We start from the raw sequence: 17,641 nt of genomic DNA on the forward strand, positions 1-17,641 counted from the left end.
ACTATGGAATCTTCGGTGCTTTCTGAGCTTGGTTGTTGGCTTGCAGACGTTTCATGACCCAGGTAGGTAACACCATCAGTGCTAGGGGGGAGTGGAGTTTGCAGACCCCCTTCTAGCACTGAAGATGTTGCCTAGTTGGGCAACGAAACATCTGCAGGCAAACAACCAAGCTCTGAAATATGTTAGTTTGGTTAACTAGTTATGCAGATATCTATCATTGTGAATAAAAGGAGACAACTGGACATGGCAGGTATAACACAGGAAATGCATAGAAATTTCAATACATTTGGGTTCTTAACTTTTGCTTTTTTTTTTTTTTTAAATAGAAAGATGCTGGCCTATCCAAAATCAGCACTAGCAATTCCGCCTCTGATGCTTAATACTTGGGAGAATATAGCTTGACCACTTGGATAAGCCACTATGGATTGACTGGCTATATGAATTTGTTATAAGATACGTTGAGAAATTTAGCAATAGTAAAGCAAAGTGGCACAGATCCAGCTGCAATACTGGAACAGCAGATGCATCACCAGGAGTAACTTGATTTTTGGTTCATTTTCAGTCATTCACTTCTCAGGGCATTTCCCAGGGGGTTTCAGGCTTTTTATGCCTAGTTAGCAGTTCGGAAGTTAATTCACCCCAGAGGCACAGCAAGTTCAATGAGTAATCATTTGTCAGTGTGAGGTGACAATTTCTCCTTTGTTTTCCAGTGCAGTCTTTAAGATGATTGGCCTGGTGACTAAATGTGCATCGGTGACATTGCCAAGCAGACATAAAGAGCAGGGTGTGTACTTGGAAACCTTTTGCACATCATAAAACTATACACAGAGTTTGGATTTTAGCTACAAGTCCCCCCACACACATACTATTATTTAAAAAAAATGTATGAGAGAAAATAATTAAACATGAGGAATGGATCTAAACATATATTCTTGAAAATTAGCTCGATTCATTCCAGGATGGGCATATATCTATGGATGTATGTACGTATTAAAATATTTTTATGACGCTTCCATCATTTTGACCCAAAGTAACTCGGTTCAGGATGGTAAATGAAGAGGAATTCATGTTAACAATGGGTTTTGTTTTTTGTCTGTTATTGTTATTTAGATGGCAGAAACCCAAATTAAGCTTTGCAAGCTCCTGAAAGTCTTGGTTTGGGTAGGCTGATTTCAGAGAGGTGCCATAATTAATAACGATTGAGGTATCTACCTATAACAGGCACTGCAAGCTAGGGTGTCTTCTACACACTTAAATGAGGAGGGGACCTGAACGTACCAAAAGAGACATTTCAATCCCTAGCCCCCACCCTGTTTAGGGTGGTGTTTTTCAAACCTGGCAACTATGTGTGGACCAACTCCCAGAATCATGATGGCTGGGGAATTCTGGGAGCTGAAGTCCACCCATGCTGGCTGGGGAATTCTGGGAGTTGAAGTCCACTCATCTTCAAGTTGCCAAATTTGAAAAAACACTGGTTTAGGGCCTTCTGCTGAAAAATGGAAGGATAGTCACAGAAAGCAGAGAGAGTCTGCTTGGATTCAAAATGGGCTTTTTTGAAAGACCGGGTGGTTCCCCTTCATATTTCCTTTACATAGAATTCTGCCTTAAACGCCAAGGATGACAGCAATTCTCACCTGATGTCAGAAGAAGCTCCCTTTCGCTTCTCACTCCACCTTTTTCAGAGTTGAAATATAGATTGATAAGTTCTTGGAGGTAAAGACCTGTCTGCTTTTTGTTTTCTTCTCTATAAAATAGCACATACATTGATGGCTTCTGACTAAACAAGACTAAATGCACTTTTACAAGGACAGCTGCTAAAAGCCAGCCCACGGCTATCCCCTGTGTTTCTCTTTTAGAAGTGTAATTAATTATTTCAGCAACATTCTCTGGCTCAATCAGCCTTCAAAGCAATGTACAGCAAACTGGTTGGACCAGAAAGATACCACCCAGTTGACACACCTACCCATCTTAGACCTAATGTTTTCTATTTTATTTATATTGTGTGCCGAATTGATCTCTGATCCATTCTGTTCTAGGTGCAATATTCTGGTTTTATTAAGAATGAAACATTCCACAATCCCCCCATTGCTTTTCTTCTTGAACTCCATGGATCAAAATTTCTTCCTGAAGTTTTCACAGCTCAAATATATACCTTTTCACCAGTAGAGAGCAAATATTAAGGTGGAGGAGCAGAGCTTAGACACAGAAAAAGGCCTCTTGTCTTATGTTCCTGTCCAGCTTGTTGTCTTGAAGACCCTTGGATGGCCACAATGGAAAATAGGATGCTAGATCAGATGGGGCTCAACTTACATTCTTAAATATTTGCAGCACCTTACTTTTTTTCCACTTGTATCCCCTGTGTCCAGTGCTATGCGTTCTTTTCCCCCAATTAACTTTACCTGGAAGAGAACATACTGTTTTGGGCAAGTGATTAATTTTGGAATTTTGAGAACATGCTGCAGCCCTTGATGCAAAATGAAGGAGAGGCTATTCTAGTCAGAAAATGGCTGTCATGGTGGGTGTAGCCACAGGTAAATTGGTGAACAACCTCCCTGTCATACCCTTTGGTCTCCTGGATGTTCCTTACTATGCCAGCTTATCTTTGTCCTTTATTTTTCCTGGCAAGATAGCATACTTATAGATCAGTGTTCTTCAAAGTGGTCAACAGGGTCAACAGGGCTATCCATTGTTATTATTATTATTATTAGTAGTAGTAATAGTGTAGTGGTAATAGTACTATTAAAGTAGTATTTATTAAATTATTTTCAAATAATAAATGTTTGGGGGTCGATGAACAATCTGAAACTTCATGAATGGGTCAATGAGCTGAAGAGTCTGGGGACCTTTGTTGTAGATCAAGTCTTCAATAGCACTCACTTTCCAGGTCTATTGTTTGCAAACATCTCAGGGGCTTACAAAAATGTAACATGCATTTTTAGAAATGCAGGGTGCTAGAGGCTGTATTCAGCTTTGTAACATACCATCTTCCCACTTAATTTTAAAAATAAAAATAAACTTTAAAAACATGAGATGACAGCTTCTAGGGATACAACTTGCGGGTACCACTTAGACAAAGTAATCCAATTTGTGCCTTAGTTTCTGAGTGCCTTTATTTTACTTCCATATTTGTTCTGAGGGTCAAGAGAGGGTAAAAGGAAAGAGTCCTTAAGTTGAGTTGAATTTATGTGGTTTTTTGGAAATAATATGGAAGTGTCTGCCACTGTCAGCTTCTGGGAGGTTTTTTCAATTTCCTAGTCCAGCCTACAGGCTTGGATTTTCCTTGTTGTTTCCCATTCACATACTACCTAGGCCTGATCCTGCTTTTCAAGAACAGTCATTCATTTAAGAATAATGAAGTATTTCTGCAAATTCAATGAGACTCTGCACAGCCTTGCAGGATGTGACCCTGATACACCACTCAAAGGCCAAGCCTGTCTGTCATTCTTAAAATTGTTCCAAATCTTCCCTCTAAAAACTGAGCGGGACACTGATGGGTTTCACATTTTGGTGTGGTATTTATTTATTTATTTACCCAATTTGGATGGCTGCCCAGTTCTGGGCAGCAAACAAAATTAAGGCAGAATAAAAACAATAACAAACATTATAAAAATTAAAATACAGGCAGCCGAGAAACAACAACCGAAATCATTGACACAGCCAAGAAGTGAGCCTTCCCATGGCCTGACAACTGTGCTGACAACTGTGTCCCAAAAAGGACATCACCAGCAAATCTTGAGAACAGGATAGGCACATAATGGCTGGGTTCATATAACAAGCTAAACCCTACATCCAGGCCAACAAAACACAATCGCTTTATTCACACATGAGGAAGCCAACCTTATGATGCCTAGGGAAAGAACCCATATTATGGATGAATAAGGGAGCTGCTTCATCTCACTTACTAAGACAAGAGCTAGAGACTCCCGCAACACACCAAATCTGTCCCACTGGCCCCAGGGGAACATTAGCACATATTGATGTAATGTCATATTTAGAAGTATTCTTGGGGGGCAGGGGAGAATGTCTGTTCCCTGTCTTGTCAAGAACAAGTAAACACAGCCCCAAAGTGCTTTGGGATTGATGAAGAACAAAGAATGTAGCATACATGTTTTATAAATAAGTAAGTGTGTCAGTGTTCCCCCACATGCAAGCTCATTATGGAGAAGAATGCCAATAAACTGAGTTATAATTTGTAAAGTGACCCTAATGCAGCATAGCTGAGTGCAACCCATGCAGTCTAGCTCCTGTAGCAGGGCTTCTTTTAGATAGCTAGATTCCAACCTCTTATACTTTCAACCCTTATCTTAAATACCATGGAAAGCCCACAAGTAGAATATAAATGCAGTATTCATTAATTTCTTCAACATTATCAACTCTGAGAGTGAAGTAAAAACCAATCTATAGCAACACACCATAGTTGGCTGAATTTGCTCTAGGTGCATCTACACTGTTTACAAAGCGCAGGGACTGAACTTACATACTTAGCTCAGATCAAACAACCAAACTGTGGCTTAGCGTGATGACAGGAAGCTTACCAACAATAGCCACTGTTGTTCCTCCATTAATTCATCTAATAAATTCTGGAAACAATTCATGTTGATGACCATCACTACAGCTGATGGCAATGAATTCTGCACATTAACCATACAGTATAATGTGCTTTTCTTCAGCAAAGGATCGTTACCTTGTCGTGGTGCTGGAGCTTGAGCACCTCAATGATGCCATGAGCTAAACCGTGAAGGGCCACCCAAGATGGGAAGGTCATGACAGAGAGGTCAGACTAAATGCGATCCCTGGGGAAGATAATGGCAACCCACCCCAGTATTCTTGCCGTGAAAACTAAATGGATCAGTACAACCAGAGATATGTCGGTATACCATTGGAAGATGAGACCCCCAGGTCGGAAGATGGTCAAAATGCTACTGAGGAGGAACAGAGGATGAGTTCAACTAGCCCCAGACGTGATGACGCAGCTAGCTCAAAGCCGAAAGGACGGCTAGCAGCCGACGGTGCTGGTGGTGAACGGCGAATCCGATGTTCTAAGGATCAACACACCATTGGAAGCTGGAATGTAAGATCTATGAGCCAGGGCAAATTGGATGTGGTTATTGGTGAGATGTCAAGATTAAAGATAGACATTCTGGGCGTCAGTGAACTGAAATGGACTGGAATGGGCCACTTCACATCAAATGACCACCAGATCTACTACTGTGGACAAGAGGACCACAGAAGAAATGGAGTAGACTTCATAATTAATAGTAAAGTGGCTAAAGCAGTGCTTGGATACAATCCAAAAAAACGATAGAATGATCTCAATTTGAATTCAGGGCAAGCTATCTAATATCACAGTGATCCAAATATACACCCCAACCACAGATGCTGAAGAAGCTGAAGTAGAGCAGTTCTATGAGGATCTGCAGCACCTACTGGACAATACGCCTAAAAGAGATGTTATTTTCATCACAGGAGACTGGAATGCTAAGGTGGGCAGTCAAATGACACCTGGAATTACAGGTAAGCATGGCCTGGGAGAACAAAACGAAGCAGGACATAGGCTGATAGAATTTTGCCAAGACAACTCACTCTGCATAACAAACACTCTCTTCCAACAACCTAAGAGACGGCTTTATACATGGACTTCACCAGATGGACAACACCGAAACCAGATTGACTACATCCTTTGCAGCCAAAGGTGGCGGACATCTATATAGTCGGTAAAAACAAGACCTGGAGCTGACTGTAGTTCAGATCATGAACTTCTTCTTGCACAATTTAGGATCAGACTAAAGAGATTAAGGAAGACCCACAGATCAGCTAGATATGAGCTCACTAATATTCCTAAGGAATAAGCAGTGGAGGTGAAGAATCGATTTAAGGGACTGGACTTAGTAGATAGGGTCCTGGAAGAACTATGGACAGAAGTTCGCAGCATTGTTCAGGAGGCGGCAACAAAATACATCCTAAAGAAAGAGAAAACCAAGAAGGCAAAATGGCTGTCTGCTGAGACACTAGAAGTAGCCCAAGAAAGAAGGAAAGCAAAAGGCAACAGTGATAGGGGGAGATATGCCCAATTAAATGCAAAATTCCAGAGGTTAGCCAGAAGAGATAAGGAATTATTTTTAAACAAGCAATGCGTGGAAGTGGAAGAAGACAATAGAATAGGAAGGACAAGAGACCTCTTCCAGGAAATTAGAAACATCGGAGGTAAATTCCAGGCAAAAATGAGTATGATCAAAAACAAAGATGGCAAGGAGCTAACAGAAGAAGAAGAGATCAAGAAAAGGTGGCAAGAATATACAGAAGACCTGTATAGGAAGGATAACAATATCGGGGATAGCTTTGACAGTGTGGTCAGTGAGCTAGAGCCAGACATCCTGAAGAGTGAGGTTGAATGGGCCCTAAGAAGCATTGCTAATAACAAGGCAGCAGGAGACGACGGCATCCCAGCTGAACTGTTCAAAATCTTGCAAGATGATGCTGTCAAGGTAATGCATGCTATATGCCAGCAAATTTGGAAAACACAAGAATGGCCATCAGATTGGAAAAAAATCAACTTATATCCCCAAACCAAAAAAGGGAAACACTAAAGAATGTTCAAACTATCGAACAGTGGCACTCATTTCACATGCCAGTAAGGTAATGCTCAAGATCCTCCAAGGTAGACTTCAGCAATTCATGGAGCGAGAATTGCCAGATGTACAAGCTGGCTTTAGAAAAGGCAGAGGAACTAGGGACCAAATTGCCAATATCCACTGGATAATAGAAAAAGCCAGGAAGTTTCAGAAAAACATCTATTTCTGTTTTATTGACTATTCTAAAGCCTTTGACTGTGTGGACCATAACAAATTGTGGCAAGTTCTTAGTGGTATGGGGATACCAAGTCATCTTGTCTGCCTCCTGAAGAATCTGTATAACGACCAAGTAGCAACAGTAAGAACAGACCACAGAACAACGGACTGGTTTAAGATTGGGAAAGGAGTATGGCAGGGCTGTATACTCTCACCCTACCTATTCAACTTGTATGCAGAACACATCATGCAACATGCTGGGCTTGAGGAATCCAAGGCTAGAGTTAAAATCACTGGAGGAAACATTAACAATCTCAGAAATGCAGATGATACCACTTTGATGGCTGAAAGCGAAGAGGAACTGAGGAGCCTTATGATGAAGGTGAAAGAAGAAAGTGCAAAAGCTGGCTTGCAGCTAAACCTCAAAAAAACCAAGATTATGGCAACCAGCTTGATTGATAACTGGCAAATAGAGGGAGAAAATGTAGAAGCAGTGAAAAACTTCGTGTTTCTAGGTGCGAAGATTACTGCAGATGCTGACTGCAGTCAGGAAATCAGAAGATGTTTATCCTTGGGAAAAGAGCAATGACAAATCTTGATTAAATGGTCAAGAGCAGAGACCTCACACTGACAACAAAGGCCCACATAGTTAAAGCAATGGTGTTCCCTGTAGTAACATATGGCTGCGAGAGCTGGACCATAAGGAAGGCTGAGAGAAGGAAGATCGATGCTTTTGAACTGTGGTGTTGGAGGAAAATTCTGAGAGTGCCTTGGACTGCCAGAAGATCAAACCAGTCCATCCTCCAGGAAATAAAGCCAGACTGCTCACTTGAGGGAACGATATTAAAGGCCAAACTGAAATACTTGGGCCACATAATGAGAAGACAGGACACCCTGGAGAAGATGCTGATGCTAGGGAGAGTGGAAGGCAAAAGAAAGAGGGGCCGACCAAGGGCAAGATGGATGGATGATATTCTAGAGGTGACGGATTCGTCCCTGGGGGAGCTGGGGGTGTTGATGACCGACAGGAAGCTCTGGTGTGGTCTGGTCCGTGAAGTCACGAAGAGTCGGAAGCGACTAAACGAATAAACAACAATACTACAAATCTGTCCCACAGGCCCCAGGGGAACATTAGCACACATTGATGTAATGTCATATTTAGAAGTATTCTTGGGGGGCAGGGGAGAATGTCTGTTCCCTGTCTTGTCAAGAACAAGTAAACACAGCCCCAAAGTGCTTTGGGATTGATGAAGAACAAAGAATGTAGCATACATGTTTTATAAATAAGTAAGTGTGTCAGTGTTCCCCCACATGCAAGCTCATTATGGAGAAGAGAAGAATGCCAATAAACTCAGTTATAATCTGTAAAGTGACCCAAAAGGGAAACAAAAAAATCTATTAAATGAGTGGAATATTAAATCTATTAAGTGCACTTAGTCTCACCATAGAGTGTAGGATTTAATGAAATTTAAGACTGAAATTAAAATAGATCAGATTTAGTTTTTGATCTGTCCTTCTTACATTGGGGAATGCAGCCATAGGCACACCACTTTACTTATTTATTTGTTTAAATTTATTAAAAGCCAAATGTGGCCCTTTGCCTGAAATAATGGCATGCCCCTGATCTATGCCATGCTGATTGGAGATGCCAGAGGCTGCAGTGTAACTCATTTACACACAAAAAATTATATTTTGCAAATACCATCTTTGCAATCTCAGACTTTCAGAGTTTTGCCTTGCTAAGCTCCTCCTGCGCCCTTTGTAGATAGCCAAAAAAGTGGACTATGTTTTATCTTCTTGTATACATGCCCAGACAAGACTCACCCAAGTCAGGGATTAAATTATGGAGTGCAGTTCATTGGAAGAATAATGTCATTTGTAAAATGCAATGTATTAGAAGGAAAGTCTCTCGGAATGGCTTAAAACTAAACTATATAGAAGATTCATCTATCGTTATTGTTAAGACAATTTCACACTGAGAAAGGACTGCTTGTGGGTCTCCATAAACGCAGGCAATGGAGAGGCTAAATGTGTGTGTTGTGCTTTTGAATGTACATATTAAACTGCAAAACCAAAAAACGGTGCTGTCTTTGAAGAGCATTTGCTGTGGCCCTTTTTAAAAACAAATGCGCTTCAAAAAATTAGATAACTTGAGGGACTGTGACTCATTGTCTGCATCAAGGGAATGAAAAAGTGCCTTTCCCACACGACACCAGATTGAAGCTCAGATTTTCCTGAATCAGATTCAGGCTTCTAGGCAGCTTTGTTTCCCTGCAAAAGAGGCTTCTGTTTCTCTGCCTCATGCTTTAGAATGTCACCTTATTTTTAGTGGTGCTTTTGAGTGTACTTTATCCTTGCAAGGGAAATCCTGATGGGCTTGTTTGTCTCTATTACCCTATCTCCTCCCTTTCTGCTCCAGCTGTCTAGTCTGAAAACTTTCCATAAAAGGAGTACCTTCATGAAGTCTTCTTTGAACTGAAAGCAGGAAGCCAGGTATCAGCACAGATGTTCATCTGCTCTGTACAAGCCATTCCTTCCCCCTTTCCTGCCATAACTGTCTCTTGCTACAGGCCGACCAGCCGGTATGTGTGTTTTTCGTACAGATGAGTGTCATTCAGAATAATGTCTTTCTCAAGGACTGGGTTGGAAAGCTGCCTGAAGATTAAGTTTTATCCTGATGTTCACTCCCATTCTTGGCCTTTTACCCTGAGCACTGGCACTCTCGGTGCCTGGAACAGCCTCTCTCTCTCCTAACTGTTTGAGCCAACTCCTTCCATTATTGAAATGTCCACTTTTTAAAATGTTTTTCTGAAAAGCTATCCCTCTGGGTCATTCCACCCTTAAAACCCTCTCCCAATGAACTTTGAGTAAATTCTTAGTGCATTAAGTGATCACAGATTTTGCAGTGTTGGTAACAAGGGGAATAAATGTTCTGGCAGTGATTGGCTAAGCTTCTGTGATGTCACAGATGGGGCAGTCGGCAAAAGGACCTTCGGATGCTCAACCTTCTGCCCCCAGAGATGGTCACCTTATGCTACTTAAGCAGAGCCATGTTAAAGACAAGGAGAAAAAGCCTATTTTTTTAAACTGCTATTCTCCTACGTCTAAAATTACTGTTTATTTGATTGCCTCATCACATTTTAGAGCTCGTTTCTAATCTGAGTATTCTGAACCTGTAATACACAGCATAAGGGCCACATGTAATTTGAGAGCCCTGTGTGCAATCATTAGTAACTCAGGAGGTGCAGAATTCCATGATAAACACCTGTTTTAAAATTTTAACTCTGCTGATTTGCTGCTGATGTCATCTAGCAATTGCTGTCAGCTGTGCCTATTTCCCTAATTGTGACTGGCTAGTCGTGATGTAATTCCTTAATTGCTACGTAAAGTTACCTACCTACTCCTTCTGCAAACAGATCCACTGTGTATGGTACTTGCTAATTAGATTAAACCAGTGTTAAGTAATAGCATTTTCCTCTGATGGAGTTGTACAGTTGCTTATTTAGATCTCTCTCTCTCACACACACAAATGTGCAAAAATCACCTTCTCTGCAGCATTCAGCAGTAATAAGGTTTGTGTGGAGAGTTTGCAAAAGTCAACTTCTCTCTCTCTTTAAAAATAGATATTCTGCACAGTTTTTAAAGGAATTTGTTTGCAAAAGGCTATTTTCTTTTTCAAATGGATTTTGAGGGGAAAAGACTTTGATTTGTGACGAGGGCATTGTGTAAAAGCTGTATTTGCTTCCTTTCGAAAATGCTACTGCAGCTCCATTCTGCAAAAGGGAACGCCTTTGCCACAGACTTCAGTTTGATGGGTAACAAAACAAGCAGAGCATCTGGTAGAAACCTTGCTCTTACAAATTTACTGTAGCGTTAAGGCCTTATGGTCAAGAACCCACTTCATCAAATGCAGTGAACATGTGAGATCTCTTTAGATGTTCAACATTTCTACCTCTGGAGGGGCACATGCTCTTCAACACGTCAGCTCTCCACATTGTTGGACAGTTATTTCAGTTTGCCAGTCTGTGTGTGAGCTACTAGGAGAACTCATTGGGCTTGTAGAGATATTCGAATATATTTTACATTTATCTGAGCAACCAGGTTCTTCAACCTTGGAAAGACAGCATGTTTGTGGTTACAGAAATGGAAATAAAGGTATATTTTCAATCGAAGAAATAGCATGGATGGGATCTACCTCATCCCTTTTATAGCTTATGCTAAAAATAAACAAGAGACTAATTTCTGGTAGAACTGGGGATACTGTTGCCTTTACCCAAGCTTATCAAGCCAGGGAGCTTATATTTTCATTTGGAAGAGTTCGTGGGTCTTGTAATTTACAGCCATATTTAAAACTCTTTCCCTCAGCCCAACCCACCTCACAGAGTTGTTGAGGGGGAAAAATAAGAGGTGGATATATTACCTGTGCTACCCTTGGGCTCCTAAACAAAAGGCAGAATATAAATATAAGAAAGAAGACAACCACTGGGGAGTAGTGGTGAAGGTGCTAGACAAGGAAGTGGTCCAAGGTCTAGTCCACTCTTAGTCACCAAAGCTCACTGGGTGACTTCGGGTCAGTTGCTTGCTCTCAGCCCAACCTACCTCACAGGGTTCTTCTTATGGGGAATTGTAGAAGGAAGGCAATCTACGCATGCCACCTTTAGCTCCTGAATGAAAGTTGTGATATAAATCTAACCAATGAAACAAATAAAATAAATATTTAGCCTGATATTAAACATCAATATTGGATCTGAAAGGTATGGCTATTTCACATCTTAAGCAAGCCCATTGGCCAAACATGGATCCCCGATGGAGTATACTCTTTCCATTTTTATTTGTACAGCTCCAGACAATTTAAGTGAACACCTGGCTTAATGTATGAAGAAGCTTTAAGTGAAAGCAAGGCTTTTGTGCTGTTACGTTGCAGACGTTTGGGCCTAATGTGTGACTTGGCAGGGTAAAGGAAGATGTGAGCCACGAGTGTGTCCCTTTATCAGGATGCAAGCCTAGAAATCATATATGACACCCTATCAGAGTCTTTGTTTCTTCAAAACTGATCCAGCAAGAGCCTCTGGCATTGATACTCCTTTTTTTAAAGAACCATCCTCTTAAGCTGAAGCTGCGGAATGTCAGGAATGAAGTCCGGCTAGAGCTGCCAGATCACATCTTCAAAAATAAATGTTATCTCTCTATTTTGATTGTCTTTGGGGGCAGTCGACCAGAAATAGTGAACCAGGGACAGATTAGGGAGTTCAGATGAAGTCCCCCCCTCCCATCAAAAATCAACCCACATTAATAGCATGTGTGGGGAGTGCAAGACCATATAGACTTCTCCTATCTTTCTTTGAACTCTGTTAGCTTAATGAAGCCTTGTGCCCACAAATACAACTGTTGGTATTGAGCTGGAAAGAGCTGCAAAGCTCTGAAAGCAGTATAAGAAGCTGCCAGTCTTGGGTCTGATTGTTGATGTATCTAGCTTAGCATTCTCTATGCTATGGACCCAGGTGCTTCAGGATTTTAGACATCCCTCCCATCTCCAGTCCTGTATGGAAATGCTTCACATATAAATCCTGGCCAGATGCATACTGGAGTTATATGGAGCCCTCCAGGACAAATATAGAAGAAGCTTTTGGATGCTTTCCTACTTGAGATGGAGAAGCACATGTGAAACTGTTCCCCATCCCTCAGGTCAATATTTATATTCTTAAGACTAGTTATTTTGACACCTGGAGAAGAAAGTCCAACCAAATTTAATGCAAACCCCCTGGCTTTAAAAATAGAACTAAAATATGTGAAATAACCTTTTACTACCGTATTGTTGCCAAGAAAGCTACAGAGATGTGTCCAGGTAATAACCTAGGCGTCAAGCTTTACTCCAAGGAATCTATACTTTATCTTGCCATGATTATTCCTTAGGTACTTCATCATTTCTCCCTTTTTGCCAGAATAGACATTACACTTGGGTAGCAACTTTTGGAAGGCTTTAGATATTGCAGTAGAGACTTTCAGGGTATCTCCTGTTTGCATATAAGAATTGACACATTTTCAGCTTAGCCTTTTACATTCCTTTATGGCTGTTGATTTTAGGGTGGTGTGAAGTTTTTATATTTCTGTTGTTTGGTTTTGATTTGTTGGTCTTTGATTTGTTGTCCTTCAAGAAGGTGGCCTTTTTAAGCAGAGGAGCAGAATGATTACATGAGGATGAGGAGGGGAAGAGGAAGAGGAAGAGGAAGAAGAAATAGTAGTAATAGTATGCAGTATCCCTGGTCAGATCCAGTGGGACATTTATTAACTTTCAGAAACTGGAATGACGACAAAGCACAAAGCAATAGACTTTACTGCAGAAGATTAGTGCTGGGTTCACAAATCCCATCAGGTTGTAGAGGAAAGGAAAGAAAAAAAGAAAGAAGGTTCAAGAAGAGTCTGGAAATTCCACCTGGATGCTATCAGTCTTGTCTAAGTAAACAAGACTGACATTTGTGCTAGCCTGCTGGCTGGTACAGGTTAAGAAGGGTCACCAAAACCAAATGACAGCCCAATTTGCCTCTAGAAATACACAGGTTCTGGAATGTGTCACATGAGAGCAGAGACAAGAGTGGATTTTAAGCAAGAATGCCTTTTGTTGCTGAGATTCTAGGAGGGGTGTGACCGCACGCGTTTGAGTATACAAATGTATGTGGATGCCTCATTACACTGGCATGCAAAATGATGGAACATTGTTCCAAATGAGGGACAATGATAGTTGATTCTTCAAAGAAAAGGGGTGTTTGAAACAAACGCTATAGAGAAGTAAAAAATGGAGTCCACAACATCTCAGACTCCAGCAGCCGACTTGATCCAGACTCCAAATGGTCCAACTTGAGAACAACTGTTCAAGCACAGCCTTCTCCTTTAAGTGCCCATGTTTAACTGCTCATGATGCTGGAGGCATGCCTAAGAAGGGAACTTTCACATATGCATAGAGGATGAGGCAGGCTCTGAGCTGATTTAATAGCCCTTCCTCCTCCCTGTACAGGAGCAGTAAATCCTGAAATCTGGAAGCTCACTATGAGCACATGGGGTCCCTACAAGCACTTCATTTATCTACACTAGCCCACTTTCTCTCACCCAAATCTGCTTCTGTTTTAGCCCAACAACAACAAAGGCATAATTTTCAGATGGTTCAGGCACCTCAAAAGTCATGAATGTGAATTTGATCTAAAATGAGGAACATTCCTGAAAAGTAATGTTAGGTAAGTGGAGTGCAAGTCTAAGAAAATAAAAATCAATACTCCCCCCCCACCTCTGCCCACTTTTTTTCCTTCCTACACCACGAGAGCTGTTTGGATTTAGGCTGTGGCTCCCGTATGTAATCCCCAATTAAAAGAAAAAAGTGGTAGGGGAATAATACAAAGCGTCCTAAGATCTGGGATGCTGGAAGTAGCAAGGAGCACCAAAAAATCTTGCTAAAATCTCCAGCCTCTCTCCTCCCAGAATATGCAGATTCTTTGTCATTCCTTTATGACGAAGATATGTTGTTAAAGCAGAATGTTTTTCTCTTATGTGAGAAGGATCAGGTTAACAGAGCATCAGCGTGGGGGAAAATCTTACTGCAAAAATATACATTCACATAAACCCATTTAGCGTCCAAGGTATGGACCCTGGTTTGGTTTAGAACCATTCTGCTGCACACTTTTGTTCTAGAATCAGGGAGATGAAACCTACGCTGGTAGGGAGAACTGAGTTGAAGAGAATATCAAGCTAGAAATAATTCATGAGTCTGAAAGCTCGGCTTTTTTAAAACCTGCAAACAGCTGACATACTTTGCATAATATTTCCACAAATGTAAGAGAATTGAAAGTGCAGAGGAAAAGGTATGTTGCATTTACTCTAAAGATATCATCAATAACGGGTGGAGGGAACCATGAACAATTAAAGGAAGATCTTGTCCAAATTAGGAAGGACTTTTTCTCTATCACTGTCTCAGGTAGACAGGGTAGAGCAGTGCTTCTCAACCTTGGCAACTTTCAGATGGGTAGATTTCAACTCCCAGAATTACCCAGCCAGCCATGATGTCTACCCATCTTAAAGTTGCCAAGGTTGAGACACACTGGTGTAGAGCAAAATGAACAGTCCTCTGACCTGGAGAAAAGATAGCAGAATCCATGAGTCCCCAGTCCCAATGTCTTGGGATTCAACACTCATGTTCTCATTGGGGAGAAAATACAGAAGGCTATTTCAAGCCATGATGTTTGGTCCCTACAACAAGCGCTGACCACAGTTACTATCAGAGGCCTCCATGGTGGGTGGGGAGAGGAAGCATGGCCACCATATTGATGTTTTTGATCCTTCCACATCTCTGCTCCTTGTTCTTGCCACTTCATTTTGTCTCTGTCCAGAAGTGAATTATAGCAAATAGTGTGATCTCCCGTCTTCACTCTTAAAGTAATTTTTTTTTAAATTACTTTAATTACGCATACACATAGACACGGACACACAGACAGACACAGACTCCCCCCCCACACACACACTTAGGCTTTCTATTTAAAGTAAGCTCGAAGCGGCAAGTCATCATTCTAGCCTTGCCTCCTAATATCAAATCATGGCTAGCTTCATAAAGAGCTACCAATTTACCCAACAGGAAGATGACTGTTAATTTAAGATAACCTCCAGCCTCACCACACCTTCCCTATAAAGAAGAAAACTCAGCAGTCTCCACTGCCATATTTTGGGCCAATCCACAATGATTCACCCATTTTCAAAATAAGTGAGTAGGGAAAAAAAACCTCTAGCTTTCCTTTCAGTAACTACAATCATCCCTTGCTAATTTGTTGGCCATGAAAAAAAAAGCATGTCCATACAAGAATTTAAGTTGCAGGTGACCAATCTTCTGCACTCTGTTTTGCTAGAGGTTTACCCCCAAGTTTCCCTATCCAAAACTTTGTCCCTTTCCTACATTCAGATAAGCTGCTTTGCAGCCTCATCCTTGTCTTACTGCTCAGGCTGCCTCTTGGCCCCATAGCTGTCCTCCCCGCATTTCATAGCAACATGTCTTGAGAGCCAGGCAAAAATGCCAGCTACAGTCCTCAACATGCCCCAACTTAGTCTGCTCCACTCTAAATTATGTCAGCTGCAATGAAGGCCCTTCCTTGGCAGATGAGCAACCCAGGGAGGATTTGAGCCAGCCAGCCAGCCAGCCTTGCCATCAAATGAGAATGAAAAGATTGGATGTTTTTCAGTGGTGGAATGTGGATCATCACAATCTCTTTTACACTGTAGAATATTACTCCCAATATTCAGTGCTCCAAACAGACACAGACCAACCTGGACATTTTCTGTGCCTGGGCACAGCAGGATCCCAATTGAATCAGGTCCAATTCAGAGCTGTAACTAAAGCTCATTTGGACATCTGAAACAGGTTGGAAAATTAATCCTTTTTCTCCATCTAAGAGTATGGGCCAGGGCTAAGATTACACCATCCCCTGCCCCCAGTTGAGCCCTTTTAATGAGTAATCTGGTTTAACATACAGTATATTTTAAGAATATTATCTGCAGCCAACATTATGCTGAGTTGTGCAATTTTTCTTCTGTGAATGATGACCATGGCTAACCTTACACAGGCCTCACATTTTAATTTGTTCTAACACCCTGGGCCAGATCCTACAAGTTTTCACTACTTTTACAGGACTGTAGACCATGACTAATATTATAGCATGCCTCCCAAACTGGTTCATTTTTTCCCTAAGAATACTGGCCACAGCTAGTTTTATGCCATGATCCATTTAGTTTCCTTTCTTCCTTCTAAGAATAGGGTTGATTACACCATGCCCCCAAACTGGTTCATCTCTTTCCAAGACTAAGTGCTGTGGCTAGCATTTGGTCAGGCCTTGAGATGCTTAATTTAAGAATATTGGCCACAGTGAACATAATGCAAGCCTCAAGATCTGGTTTCATATTTTCTAATTGTTTCAGACCTGATTTGCACACGCACAATAGGTTTGAGCACCATGCTTCCTCTCTGATTTTGTCAGCGCTCCCAGGTAAACCAGACAGGAAACATGACCAGATGATCTACTTCTACTTTATTGTTAGGTTACATTAACAGAATCTTGCAAGTCTGAAAGTACAAATCTCCTGCCATCCCTTTTTACTGCCTGATCAGTTAGGGTGGATCCTTTCTAAGTTTTTTTCTCTGCCGGTTATGCAACTGCGGGCTCCTCCCCCTTCTATTTGATTGTTCCCTATGCAGCATCTCCCCGCTTTCCAAGGTCATTCTCACAATCAGTTACATCCATTGGTTTGTTATATTGTGATAATGGCTTGTGGGATTCTTCTTTTAAATATAAGCGAATAAACCTGTGTGATAAAGCCCAGCCACTGTTTGTTGAAAAATTTAGGTTCCTCTCAAGCTTGGTTTTGATTACAATTTGCAAAACAAAAGGGCAACACTAACACACAGTGTGCCCAACTCTCAGGAAATCAGCAGATCTCATGAAATTGTAGTGATCCTGCATAGTTCAGGCAAGAATGCTGAAAAGATGAAAATTCAGCTTCTTCATTGTAACCACAGGAGATATTCTATAGCTCCTATGCATTTTCATCAGCTGTAGCCAAGACTGTATCTTGAGGCAGGATGTATAGTTCAACAGTAAGAGAAGTAGCATTGCTAGGTTGAAGGGAGTAAATGGGTACAGCACGATACAAGCCAGGAATAAACCAGCATCCCAAGTCCCAATATATATTAAAAATACAGGACCCATAAACTGACAATTCATTTTGTTTTCAAATTCTAGTTTGTGACTCATAACAAGCTACGCTTTACTGCCTGGTATGAGCTCAAATACTCAAATGAACTACATTTAGACAAAATGAATCCT

This window comes from Candoia aspera, chromosome 13 (genome assembly GCF_035149785.1).
Source record: "Candoia aspera isolate rCanAsp1 chromosome 13, rCanAsp1.hap2, whole genome shotgun sequence".
NCBI classification, from domain to species: Eukaryota; Metazoa; Chordata; class Lepidosauria; order Squamata; family Boidae; genus Candoia; species Candoia aspera.